The sequence below is a fragment of the Chiloscyllium punctatum genome, chromosome 18 (genome assembly GCF_047496795.1).
Source record: "Chiloscyllium punctatum isolate Juve2018m chromosome 18, sChiPun1.3, whole genome shotgun sequence".
Lineage (NCBI taxonomy): Eukaryota > Metazoa > Chordata > Chondrichthyes > Orectolobiformes > Hemiscylliidae > Chiloscyllium > Chiloscyllium punctatum.
The window spans coordinates 43,101,918-43,116,428 of NC_092756.1; the positions used below are offsets into that span (position 1 = coordinate 43,101,918).

General features: G+C 44.7%; 1 non-coding gene across 1 annotated transcript; it reads left to right on the plus strand.

Moving 5' to 3' along the window:
• The first annotated feature begins 9,806 nt into the window (after positions 1–9,806).
• Positions 9,807–9,888, plus strand: trnas-gcu (transfer RNA serine (anticodon GCU)). The gene has a single exon. It is a non-coding gene; the product is annotated as a tRNA-Ser (tRNA).
• The last annotated feature ends 4,623 nt before the right edge of the window (positions 9,889–14,511 follow it).

Consider the following 14,511-nt stretch of genomic DNA (forward strand, 5'->3'; position numbering starts at 1 on the left):
GAATCACAGAGACGGTGACCCTGTGAGGGAGTGGAGTGGAGTGGGAGCTGGAGGAGGACATGTACCTGGGAGTCACAGAGACGGTGAACCTGGGAGGGAGTGGAATGGAGTGGGAGCTGGAGGAGTACACGTACTTGGGAGTCACAGAGATGGTGACCCTGGGAGGGAGCAGAGTGGATGGGACTTGGAGGATTACACGTACCTGCGAGTTATAGTGACTGTGACCCTGTGAGGGAGTAGGGTAGAGTGGGAGCTGGAGGATTACACGTCCCTGGGAGTCACCGAGACGGTGATCCTGGGAGGGAGTGGAGTGGAGTGGGAGCTGGAGGAGTACGCGTACTTGGGAATCACAGAGACGGTGACCCTGTGAGGGAGTGGAGTGGAGTGGGAGCTGGAGAATTACACGTCCCTGGGAGTCACAGAGACGGTGACCCTGGGAGGGAGCAGAGTGGAGTGGAGCTGGAGGATTACACGTCCCTGGGAGTCACAGAGACGGTGACCCTGTGAGGGAGCAGAGTGGAGTGGGAGCTGAAGGATTACACGTAACTGGGAGTCACATAGATAATTTTCTGCTGCTGGGACCTGCCTGCACTGAGTTTGACAGAAGTGCAAGAGCCATTACAGAAAAGGCTGTCAGTTCATTGGCTGTTAAATACACCGTTATAAGCAACTGTACGTTAATTGCTATAAGTTAGCAAATTTATTTTTTCAACTTCTGAAATAAGTTTTGAACACAGAAATAAGAGGGCGAAGTGAAATTCTGAGCTAGTATAGTAAATTTCCCTCAGTAAGCCACAGTTGAATAAGGGACTTAACCATATTGTTATTTCCCTGATGTTAACTTCATTCTAAGTAATTAGTTAAGTTACTCTAGACATGTTGCATTTCACGACATGGCAAGACATATTTGGCAGGTGGAAAATGTATTCTGTTACATTGGGAAGTCATAGCCCCTGCTGATGTCCGAGATGAACACTTGGCTCTTGGACTAGAGACTGTGTTATGCTGAGAGTTATGGGGATAGCACACACACAGAGCAGATCACACTGCAGATATGACGGCCTGGAATACGGTAGGGAATAGGGGACTAGGCAGTTGAAGAGAAACAGTCAGGGAATCCAGGAATAGACTGATATCTCCCTCCCAATTAAGTTTCTCAGTTTGGAAGCTGATGTAGGTGGTGGCTGCTCAGGTGAGTGTAGGCAGAGCCATATCTGTGGTACCACAAGCAGCCTAAATGTACAGGAGAGGAAGGAGGAGCAAAAGGCACACGGGAGACAGGAAATTGAAGAAGATGTCAGCATGTATATAATTCCAGGATAGTGGGGTTACGAATGTCACTGTGTCTGCAGGACATTCGTCCGAGGGCCAGTGAGCAGTCAAATGTCATGTCCAAGTTGGCCGGAATGACCTGGGTAGGAAGGGTGAAGTGGTCTGGGCATCAGAATTTAGGGAGCTAGGTGGATGGTTACAAGCGGGACCTCAAATGTGGCAATTCCTGGAATACTCCCGTGCCGTGTCCAAGTGAGAACAGAACTCGGAGTTTTAGGTAGATGACAGTGTGACTGGAATGATGATGCAACAGGGGGTTTTCAGATTTCTGGGAAATTGGGACTGGTTCTGGGGAAGGCAGCAACTGTACAAGCTGGATGGGCGAACGTGACAGAGCTGGGACTAAATGTCATACGGGGTGTGTGGGAGGGGTTGAAAATAACTTGGTGTGTGCTTAAGATCCAAAAAGGAATCGTAGAGGAGCCTACCAGGATTCTCAAAATAATGGGAGGTGCAGTTGGTACTAATTTACGGCAACAAGTTTATCAGTGGAAGATGGAGTAAGAAAGAAAGCCTTAATCTGAGGTATTCTGCATAGACATGAATACTCGGAGTGTGGGGAGTTCCAGATGCAGTTTGGTGTGAGGAAATCTGATGGACTGATCACCGAGAGCTGGCTCAAGAATGGCAGGACTTGTTGTTAAATATTGTTGAGTATAAAGGATTCCAAAATGATAGAAGGGAAGGGAAAGGATGAAGGTCGAAGTATTGATTTAGATTAGCGTTAGTTAAGGAGTCCAAGAGAAAGACGATCCGTTCAAGGACAGAATGAATTTGGCTGGAGCTACAGAACAAAAAGTATGCAATTACACTGTGAGGTACAGTCTGTCGGCCAGCAACCAAAGAAATGATGGAGAGAATAAATATGCAGGGTCATTTCAGAGCGATGACAATACTACAGATTAGTTCTACCGAGAAACTTAATTTATCCAGATATAGACAGAGATACTGGTGGTGAAGAGTCACGAGGGGCAAGTGTTCCTGGATTACATGGAAGAGAGCTGACTGCAGGAGTATGTGTCCAGCCCAAGAAAGCATGTACTGTTGGACCTGCTATTTGGGAAAGAGATGGTGCAAGTGGATCCACTGTCGGTAGGGGATGGTTTTGGGGCACAGCGATCATTTTATTGTAAAGTCCAAGATGATGGTTGAGAATGATATGCAATAATTGAGATGGAGAAACATTAGTTGCTTGAGAGCAGCCTTCAATGGGGCAAGAATGAAGCTGGGAACTTTTCAATAAGGCCTGTGAAATGGTAGCTTTATATAGTGTGAACCCAGTCAGGTTGAGCTGGGATTATGGAGATGTGGCTGCAGTGTGATCACGACTGAGAATAGCAAATTTACCAAATTTGTAGAAATCTAACACGCTTTTCATTGCACCACAAAGTCTGTGAATTTGAACCACACCAGAATTGGAGTTTAGTTTAGTTTTCAGTTGAATCATTGATTTTTGTGCTGATTCATCGCCAATTCCTGTCTTCTGGAGTTCTTGTCCCTGCTACTGACCAGAGGCAATTCCTTACCTTCTTGGTTGTGAGTTTTTACGGAATCATGATCAGACCAGAACCAGATGCTCACTCGCAAAACCTGCAATTTTCGTGCAAAAACCCATTGTCTCTAAACACATTTCCCTCCCAAATGCACAGAAATGTTCGATTGCTTAAATGTCTTTATCCCGTTGCGTGACAGGATGTTGTGGATGAGCTGGGTAAAGACATTGACGTGTTAGGTCAGCCATGATGATTTCAAACGGTGGGTAGGACACGTGTTTGGAATAGTCTCCTAATGTTCCTGCCTTTCTGTGCTGTTTCTTACAGAAGGTTTTCAAAATTAAACTGATGGGGGCAATGTGAATCTACACTACGGAATATCAATGTCCTTCCCTTTTCCCACCGCTCTCACAGTCAGAACAGACAGCTCGTATTGTAGCTTTAGATCAGACAGTGAAAGATTCTCTCAGGTGCTCTGTCAGACTGCATGCTCCTTCACACAGGTTTGCAACTGGGTACATGGACCAAGCAAACGTGTGGATATTGGGATTCAGGGACAGATTTCCATTCTGCTGGGCTCCAGTTCTGGTCACGTGAATTTCTGTCATGATGAGACTTTCTGTGTATTCTTCCGACTTTACGATTTAAACTGTAATTGATTTTTGCTATTGCATAACATTCTTACATCTTCAGTATTCATGCAAACTGTGCAACGTGTTCTTGGATGTAGGAATAGTGAAGATTATGACTGAATGCAAAATATTTCATGTTACCTGCATGAATTTTCAGAAGGAATTTGGCGAAGTTACATTGATTCGAATTCTGTTCCGAATGAAGCCGATCGAAGGAAAAGCCCTGCGACAGCGGCAATGTAACATTGTCTGTAAGCAACGCAGGAACCAACAGAAACCCATTTTTCAATGTCGTGTATTTTTTCACATTTTTTGTGAACCTTTTGTATCCTTTTCGTGAACCTGATGCTTCAATAATCACAGGTTCATGTCAGTTTCACCTTGTCTGCAATAGCTTTAATTTCAGAACCAGACAGTTCAGGGAAATGAAGCAGGGTGAGTGACTGAGGTACCAGTGGGGAAGTACATCACCACCAAAGATCCCACAGTGTTGTGGTTCATTGGTTAGTACGGCTGCCTCAACAAGGTGTAAAATTCGATTCCAGCCTCGGTGGACTGTCTGTGTCGAGTTTGCACATTCTCCCGTGAATGTGTGGATTTTCTCCGGGTGTTCCAGTTTTCTCCCACAGTCCAAAGGTTGTGCAGGTCAGGTGAGTTCGTCATTCTAAATTGCCTATAGTACATTTGTCAGAGGGGAAATGTTTCTGGTTGGGTTACTCTTCGGAGGGTTGGTGTGGACTTTTGGGTCCGAAGCGTCTGTTTCCATACTGTAGGGAATATAATAATCACAGCAAAACTAGAGCAGTTGAGTTACAGTTCCCAAGGTACGTGAAGGACACATGACAGGTTCGCTGTCTGCGGCTCCAGTCACGCAATTCGTCAGCGCCGAATACTTAAAGGTGCATAACATGCCAAGTTTGCAAGTTCAATGCTTATCTAAATATGCTGTTACTGATATTTACCAGGGATTATTGAAGCATCAGACTGAAGCGCAGTTGGAAACAATGTTGAGTAAAGGATCATTTGCTTGGAAATTCCAGTTTCTGACGTGGGGAAATGTTTTGCCTTTGTTAAATATGCCAATTATTAACAGAAAAACTGCACATATTCACCAGGTGAATATTCATCTATGTATAGAGAACCAGAGGTGAAGTTTTAGCATGATGACCTTACTAAAATTGCTGACCCAGCACTGGATTACATCCTGGGAAAGTCTGTATAAATCGTTTCAAATCATTCAATTTCCTGCAAGCTGCACAGCTCATTCAATCAATCGAAAATATTAGATTTAACTCCTTGTGGAGTTTGACTGTTGTCAGTAAACCTGGAAAAGGATCTGGGCAAGTAGTTTTGCTGTTGGGAGGAACAAAGGGCCAAACTGGAATCAGGTTGAGTCTTAGCGCAGGATATTTCAAGCGGAGATAAAAGAGTATTAAATGGACTCACTCCCCTTTCGGTTGATTATGACCAAATGTTCAAGACAACAGGTAGCAATGATAATGATGTTTTACATCGACAGGCCAAATCTTGCTCACTAGAGTCACCACAGTATTACAGACCAGGTGAGCGAGGGACATGATGATCCTTGTGGAAACCTGAGACTGTGAGAGAATTAATCCCACGCAGTTGGTCTCATTTTTCTCATAAACCAGTTATTCAGTGGACTGAGCTTACTGACTTTCATTCAATGCAGAGCTAAACCAAACAGCTCAGTACATTTACAGTCGTAAATATTTCATGTCGAATGAGTTGCTGCACCTTCCAACTCCACCAGCTCTTCATATACTTAACATTTTCAGGTGCAGGTGTTATGCAATTTCTTTCCTATGAATGTTTCCATTTTGCATCCACATCCAGGAAGTCCAGAATCACTGTAGCTGTTTAAATCTCGCTGTGGCTGAGTGGGTTTGCTCAGGGTGCTCCGGTTTCCTCCCACAGTCCAAACATGTGCAGGTCAGGTGAATTAGCTGTGTTAAATTGCCCGTACTGTTAGGGGCAGGGGTAAATGTAGCGGTATAGGTCGAGGTGGATTGTGCTTCAGCGGGTCGGTGTGGACTTGTTGCTCAACAGGGCCTGTTTCCAAACTATAAGTAATCTAATCTAATCTAATCTAATCTAATCTAATCTAATCTAATCTAATCTAATCTAATCTAATTCATTCCTTGTCTGCTTGCATTCGCTTTTCAAATATTCTTTAATCAGCTCCTAAAATGATTCTATTTCTCAAAATTCATCTCCGAATTCAATAACTCTCAGAATACAAATACCTACTCCAAAATTCTTTATCATGTCCCGATGGGTTTGAAGTTCTAACGTCTAGTTTCCATTCATCTAAACGACGGAATTTCCATCGTGTTTACTCGTAACAACTTCACATTATCTGAATAACCTCTCTTCGGACACAACTAAGTCTTTCCTGATTTCTCCCGCATTATTCCTTATTCAATGCTACCATCCCTTTAAACCCTCTCTTTTCGTTTCTAGTGGCTTTATCTACCAGTAGACCTCATTTCCATTGTTTATAACGACATGGTATCATGGCCGTGTCATTCCTAACGTCTTTATTGTCCAGTAAACACTGCCCGTGTCTTTCATCATGTCTATATATCCCTGTATATTTCAACCTGAGAAAGGATGCTGGGTCCAATTCAATGAATGAAAACTCACCACTAAGCTATGCAAACCTATAACCGACACAGGAACGGTGGAAACAATTTCTATTACAGCTGAATCGATTGGTTGCAACAGAATCGGATCAAATCCCAGTCACATAAATGACTGTTGTTCTTATAGTTATTTGTTCTCTACGTGTGCTGAAGTAACACAGTGAGGGATCAATTACTATTGCCAGTCATACTTAAGCGGTTGGGTATGAAATGCTGAAGTTGTGAGATCAGAGCAGTTTCTGTTGACATAGACCATTCACTGTTCGAATATCAGTCTTAGGAATTAGACAGAGAGCGATTTTGAACGAAATTTGAGCAGGGAGGTTTTCTCCATGGCGTAACACCAATTTGTGTGGTTACTTTGTTGTTTACCTCATTTGAGTGTTTTGCCTCTTTGGGGATTTTGAAGTTATCCTCTCTATACAAAAGTTCCGTGCTTTTGCACCATTATACATAAGATGCAGTACAATACCACCCAACGCTGTTTCGGTCAACTTGCACAGATATTGACCCCTGGAAACAGCACTGTGCACTCTCCTCGAGTCTGGAAAATAATTTGCTGCATTCCCGCTCTTATGGCTCTTTTCATGACATCGGTTTCTGTTCTTCACGGAATCCCATTCAGCAGATATTGTCACTGAGTCATTTCTTTGTATGCGCTCAGATCATGGCACGGTGGCACAGTGGTTAGCACTGCTGCCTCACAGCGCCAGAGAGCTGGGTTCAATTCCCACCTCAGGTGACTGACTGTGTGGAGTTTGCACGTTCTCCCAGTGTCTGCGTGGGCTTCCTCCGGATGCTCCGGTTTCCCCCCACAGTCCAAAGATGTGCAGGTCAGATGAATTGGCCATGCTAAATTGTCCGTAGTGTTAGGTAAGGGGGAAGTGTAGGGGTATGGGTGGGTTGCGCTTTGGCGGGTCGGTGTGGACTTGTTGGGCCGAAGGGCCTGTTTCCACACTGTCAAGTAATCTAATATCACAGTCCATAACCCAGAAGTCAGACCATACTCAGGGAACCGTACTCTGCTCTTGATCATTTCATGAACATCAGGGAGAAATATCAATGCTGTTCAAAATTTAATAACCTGTTTTTCAGAAGCAAGATAAACAGTTCCAGGTTTCTGCTTTTGTTGTCACAAGGACCAAGATTGTAAATGCTGGAACCAGTTGAGACTGTCAGCTCTCCCACATCCATTTCCTCCCCAGGAAGTGTTCACTTGATGGTCTGAATTGGATTTTTCTAAAAAGAAGAATCTTTTTATCCATTGATTTCTGGTTTATGGGCCCACTCGGCTCCCTCTGGGCCTCTGTACATCGCGCTGACGACAGCATTTTCCCGCAGTCTTCCGTTTTTTTTGGAGAAAGTACCTTCGAGGATTACATCAAAAGATGTTCGCTGTTACTGTGTGATACTCCACCAATGGAGACAGCTCTATCAATGGAGGCAGCTCAGTCCGCTGGAATGGGATAATTTCTGCAGTGTGTCCTGCGGATCAGATACAGTGCACAGATCATGCAGAGTGAGAGCGCTCGAAAACGCCAATTGGTCACTTGTACCTGTGTCAGCTCGGGAGTTATAAAATACGGGTTAAAGCGGAAACACTGGGGATTGGATCATGTTTCAAGTGTTTACGTGAGGCAGGAAGCAGAAAAAGATACACTGTGAAGCGATTGGGATCTGACGACAGGAGCAGCAAATAGGTTGTACAGCGCAGAGGAGAGATTTGAAGTATTGAATTCTGATTGATGGGCTGTTCAAAATAACGCAAAACTCAGACACACTGTGATCAATGCAATCCAGGGACATCTTCACTCCGAGGTCATTGATTATTCCTCGGAGAAAGTTCGGACAGCAGATGCTTGCGATAAGAGTCTGGAGTGTGGTGCTGGAAAAGCACAGCAGGTCAGTCAGCATCTGATGAGCAGAGGAATCCACGTTTCAGGCATAAGCCCTTCAACAAGAATAAGGCTTGTGAGTCGGGACTGAGAGATAATTGGAAGGGATTTGGGGATGGGGGGATGGGGGAAAGCGGTGGTTGGATGAAGGTGAGGCAGAAGATGATAGTTCAGAAGGAGCAGTGAGGTAATGGGTCCAGAGGGCGGTGCCAAGATTGAGGCTTGGGACTTGGGGCAAGGGAAAGGAGAAAACTGTTCAAATCCACACTTGTCCCGTGAGGTGACAGAGTCACAAGGCGCAATATATGGCGTTCGTCCTCCAGGTATTCGGTGGTTCTGGTTTTGCGCTGAAGGAGGCCCAGGACCTGCACTCTTTGACGGAGTGGGAAGGGGGAGTTGAAGTGTTCAGTCACTGGATGGTGAAGTTGGTGGGTGCGGGTGTCCCAAAGATGTTCTGTGAAATGATCTGCAAGCAGGTTTCCTGTCTCCCTGCTGTCGAGGAGACCATACTGGATTAAACAGATGCAGTAGATGACATTGTAATTTGTACAGGTGAATTTCTAACTGAAGTGGAAGGATCCCTTGGGGCCTTAGACAGAGATGAGTGGAGTGGTGTGGGAGCAGCTTTTACCCTTCCTGCGGTGGCAGGGAAAGATGCCAGAAGTGGGGTGTGTGTTTCTTGGAGGTTGTAGACCTGACTTGGGGTTCGTGGATGGAATGGTCTTTTCAGAATGCTGATAGCGGTGTGGAGGGAAATATATACCTGACAGTGGGGTCTGTTTGGAGATTGCAGAAGTCTTATATGATTTATGCTGAGTTTGGTGGGGTGAAAGTTGAGGACCATGTGATTCTGTCCTTGTTGCGGGAGGGGTGCGGTTTAAGGGCGGTTGTGAGTGAAGTGCAGGAGATGCACTGGCGGGCATCGTCAAACACGTGGGATGGAGACCAACTTGGACTTTCTGAGGTGGAATTGGTCATCCTGGGAAAAAATGCACGAGAGGCCGAGGAATTAGGAATAAGTGATTCTGTTTTTACACGAGGTGGGGTGGGAGGAGGTGTCGTATTGTTAGCTGTGGGATTCGGTGGGGTTGTAATATATGTCTGTCATTGGTCATTCCACAAATGGAAGGGAGTTGCCAAGAAGTTCCAGGTGAATTTGAGGTCGGGGTGAAAGGTGTCGGTTGGTGAGGAGAGGAACAAGTGGAGAGAGGTGCCAGAGTAACTGCGAAAGACGGATAATTCCACATATCTGACAAACAGGCAGGCAGGCATAGCTCGGTGATATGTGGGTGCCCATGACTACCCCTTTGGTTTGGAGGAAGTGGTAGGATTGGAAGGAAAAGTTGTTGAGGGTGAGGACCAGTTCAGCCAGCTGGATGAGGGTATCGGTGGAAGGGCACTGGTTGGGATGGGGCGAGATGAAGAAACAGAGGGTTTGGAGACTTTCGTCATGGCAGATGGATGTGGAGAGGGACTGGATGTCTAAGGTGAAGATGACGCGTTGTCGACCAGGGAAATAAAAGTCTTTATTGAGATGAAGTACATAGGTGGTGTCACAAACGTAGCTGAGAATTTCCTGGACTGGGGAGACAGGAGGGTGTTGAGGTAGGAAGAGATGAGTTGGGTCAAACAGGCGCAGGAGGAGACAGCAGGTCTTAGGAAGGAGGGAGAATCGGGCAGTGTGGGGTTCAGAGACAATGAGGTTGAAGGCTGTGAATGGGAGATTCCCCAAAGGTGATGAGATTGTGATGGTCTGGGAGATTATGTCATATCTTCTCATGCATATGCGACGAGGTGGCCGAGAGGTTAAGGCGATGGTCTGCTAATCCATTGTGCTCTGCACGCGTGGGTTCGAATCCCACTCTCGTCGCTATTTTCGGATTATCACACTGTCTTATTGGAATTGGAACTCCAATGGTTAGTTTATCTGCATCGACCGGATGAGAAAACCTCAAAGAATAATTTGAGACTGATGCCTGAACTTAACGAAATTTAGACTGAAATGGGATAATGAAAAGGAACGCGATTTTCTTTTCCAAGTCAATTTGCTGTGAACATTAATCTTATGAAAGAGATCCAGGGAAACCAAATAACGAGAGATGCGATGTGCATCTTTAATGCTCTGGGATTCTTAATGAGTGTTTTGTCACATGAAATCTGAAGCAGGTTGGGTAGAAGTGATTCATCTTGGTGATAAGAGCACAGAGAGACACCACAAAATAATAGAGATATTTCAAAAGGTGCAGGGGGTGGGTGTAGCGGCACAGAAAACTGGCTGTGAATGCACAGTAGAGAATTGCCGATGTGGGTGCCGTGATTGGCATGGACAGACTTACACATTGATCTCGACCTTTCCCCCTTGCTCTTGCCATTGATGAAGGTTGGATATAAGACACAGATCAACACAAGATGTGGGAAGCAAGCTCCCTCTCGTTATGCACACACTGGATGCATCACATTCAACTATGAACAACGGGAGAAGTCAGCATGTTAACTGCAGGAAGTGAACGTAAACTGTGGATCAATAACCACAGATTAATGCTGCATAAACATCTAAAGTGTCTTGTAACGAATGTCATTAACAGACGTTTCGTTCTAATACCTAACATGGCTTTCATGGAAAACCAAGTCTCACAAACTTGATTGTGTTTTTTGAAGATGTAACAAAGAAGATTGATGAGGGCAGAGTAGAAGATGTGATCTATATGGACTTCAAGGAGGACTGAATAGGAAGGTTAGATGGAATAAAGGGAGAACCAACCACTTAGATACAGAACTAGCTCAAAGGTAGACAACTGAGGGTGCCAGTGGAGCGTTGTTTTTCAGACTGGAAGCCTGTGACCAGTGGAGTGCCACAGCGATCGGTGCTGTGTCCTCTACTTCTTATAATTTACATAAATGATTTGGATATTAGCATAAGAGGTACAGTTAGTAAGTTAGAGATGACACCAAAATTGTTGGTGTAGTGCACAACGAAGAGGGTAACCTCAGATTACAACAGGATCTGGCCAGATGGGCCAATGGGCTAAGAAATGGTAGATGCAGTTTTATTCGCATAAATGTAAGGTGCTGCATTTTGGGAAAGCAAATCTTGGCAGGACTTATACAAATAAGGATAAGGGCTTGGGAATGTTGCTGAAGAAAGAGACCTTGGAGTGCAGGTTCATAGCTCCTTGAAAGTCGAGTCGCAGGTAGATCGGAAGGGAAGAAGGCCTTTGCCATGCTTTCCTTTATTGTTCAAAATATTGAAGTGCAGGAGTTGGGAGGACATGCTGCGGCTATACAGGGCATTGGTTAGGCCATGTTGGAATATTGGGTGCAATTCTGGTCTCCTGTCTGTTGGAAAGATATTGTGAAACTTGAAAGGGTTCGGAAAGGATTTCCAAGAATGTTGCCAGGGTTGCAGGATTTGAGCGTTAGGGAGAGTCTGAACAGGCTGGAGCTGTTTCCTCTGGGGCATTGGAGGCTGAGGGCTGTCCTTATAGATGTTTACGAAATTATGAGGGGCATGGATACGATAAATGGACAAAGTATTTTCCCTGGAATCAGGGAGTCCAGACTTAGAGGGCATAGGTTTAGTGTGAGAGGGGAAAGATATAAAAGAGACCTAAGGGACAACGTTTTCACACAGACGGTGGTAGGTGTATGGAATGAGCTACCAGAGGATGTGGTGGCTGGTACAATTGCAACATTTAAGAGGCTTTGAATGGGAATATGAAGAGGAAGGGTGTGGAGGGATATGGGCCGGGTGCTGGCGGGTGCGACTAGATTGGGTTGGGACATCTCGTCGGCATGGGCAGATTGGACTGAAGGGTCTGTTTCAATGCTGTACATCTCTATGACCACATTTCAAGGTGGATGACAACAATACCAATTTTGTTTTGAAATTGAGATCTACTTCATCATTTTACACAGCGAACAAGTTCAATTTAAATAATACAAATCACGTTCACTCACACGGAATAAAACTGTCATTTCATTACAAACATTGTCCTTTTTAAGTAGCAGTTACTTAACATGAAAACCATGATGTAATTTTTATTGAACTTACGTCAATTAACACCATTATCTTACTTCGGATTGACTGCAATATGCACATGCTAAATAAGGTTTAAGAAAGGAAGAATTTTAGTATGATTCGGTGGTGATGAAAAATAAGATTCGGGTATCATGGGGCGGATATTCCACCAATGGCTCCAGTGGTGGAAATGGTCAGTGGGCATTAATTCTATGATGGTATAGAGGTGAGGGAGCTGTCAGGGATGGGAGCTCCCACCTCATCTGGAGCAGCGTCTGTAGACATGGCCCAGGGAGCATTGTGACATCAGACTGGGAGGTCCAACCAACACATGGAGCTGCTTTTATTAACATGGACCAGCAGGGAGCATCGGGACATCAGACTGCGAGATCCAACCTCATTTGGAGCAGCATCTTTTGACATGGACCAGGGAGCTTTGCGAGATCAGTCTGAGAGCTCCACCCTCATCTGGAGCAGCTTTTCATGACATGGAGCAGCAGAGAGCATTGGGACATCAGACTGCGAGATCCAATCTCATTTGGAGCAGCCTCATTTGACATGGACCAGGGAGCATTGCGAGATCAGTCTGGGAGCTCCACTCTCACCTGGAGCAGCATTTAATGACATGGAGCACCAGGGGGCATTGGGACATCAGTCTGGGAGCTCCAATCTTACTTGCAGCAGCTTCTATTGACATGGAGCAGCAAGGAGCAATGGAACGTCACGTTGGGAGCTGCAATCTCACCTGGTGCAGCTTGTATATACATGGAAGAGGCGGGAGTATTGGGATATTAGGCTGGGGGAAAGGATGTTAAACCAATTTAATCTGAAGTAAAACAAGTTTCAACACCTCAGATGGTAATTGATTTGCGAAGAATCTGTCGCAGGAAAAAAAAATTCTTTAGATATTCAAGACAAGTCCTGCAAATATTCAACTCAGGAAAACGCACTAATACAGAAAGAAATGCGAGTGATGTTTCAGGTCTTTGACTTTTCTTTTCTGACCGACTATACACTGGATTACATGACCAAAAGGACTTTTTCACTCATTTCATGTTACTTATTTCCAGCAAATATAAGAGCTCATTGACGCAATCTAAATCTGAAAATTGTGGGAAATGCGATATTGTCATTAGGCTGGAGTTTACCTCGAATTATAGTGGAAACGCAGGAAAATAAGTTGAAGTTTCCTCGATCAACAGTGACCTCGTTGATTGGCTGATCAGATTGTGAATGGTAGTTTTATTTGAGGAGAACTTGAAGTGAATAATTGATGGTGATTATCTTTGATTTTTGTTCACCTTGGGAATGTTACTGTTATTGCTCATGTCCTTGGTAACACCACAGCTCTGCAGAATGTAAAATCTCAGCTGTGCATCTGGCCAGTGTTACAACCATTCATATACCTGGCTATGGATCAGATGGTTATCGGTTCGAAATTTAATTGGCGCAAGAGCGTTGTGGATATTCACAGCACATCCAAGCTAATTTTATTTGTTACACTGAGGTGGATAATATTTGGAATTTTCATCTCTACGAACGAAAATTATTTCACTGTCTTCGATAAGATAAACATTACCAAGGACAATCAGAGTTAAAAATCCCACAGCACCAAGTTGCATCGAACAGGCGTATTTGGAAGCAACAGCTTCTTCGTCAGATGGTTGACAACTGTTGGACTCCAATCTGACTTTGCGTGATTTTCAAATTTGTCCACCCCAGTCCAACACCAACACTTCCAAGTCAGGGGTACCTTCGACACCACGAACGATCGGTTAAAGTCCAGATGATCTTCCAAGATTGCGCATGTTGACACATACGTCAAGTTTCGGCAGAAAAACACCAACCAGATGAAGGAACGGCTCCCTGAAAGCTCGTGCTTCCAAATAAATCTGCTGGACTATGCCCTGATGTTGTGTAATTTTTAACTTTCTCTACCCAACTCAAACACTGGCACTTCGATATCATAGAAAACAACAGTCATGTCCCAGCGCTGTCAGAGAAGACAATCCTGAAAGAGCAACGCACATTGTTCATAGGTACGTTTCATTTGCAGAAACCAACCCATTCAATCGCTGCAGCTCCTGTGTATGTAAAGCACAGAAAAGAAATAGCTGAGACTCAGTTTTGACAGTATTTTGAAACTCTTTGGGAAGTGGACTCAGAGGAGAATGAAGGATGAACTGTCCGACTGCACAGAGAGGAGGAAGGCACTTTTCCCTTTTTTAAAGGGCTGGGGTAGTGACTGATCTAAGGCAGTAAACAGATTCCTGGTAGGCCTGCTCTCTCTGCGTCAGGAACAGAAGTCCTGATTTCCTGAACGGTAATGAAACCCACGCCACTCAGTGAAGGCGCCGAATACGAACCACTAGACCACTCGGGATGAGGGCAGAAACTGTTGCACCGTTTCTTCATAACACAGTTTTAAAAATTATGTCACTGCAGATATGTTTCCCCTCAAACATGAATGAATTA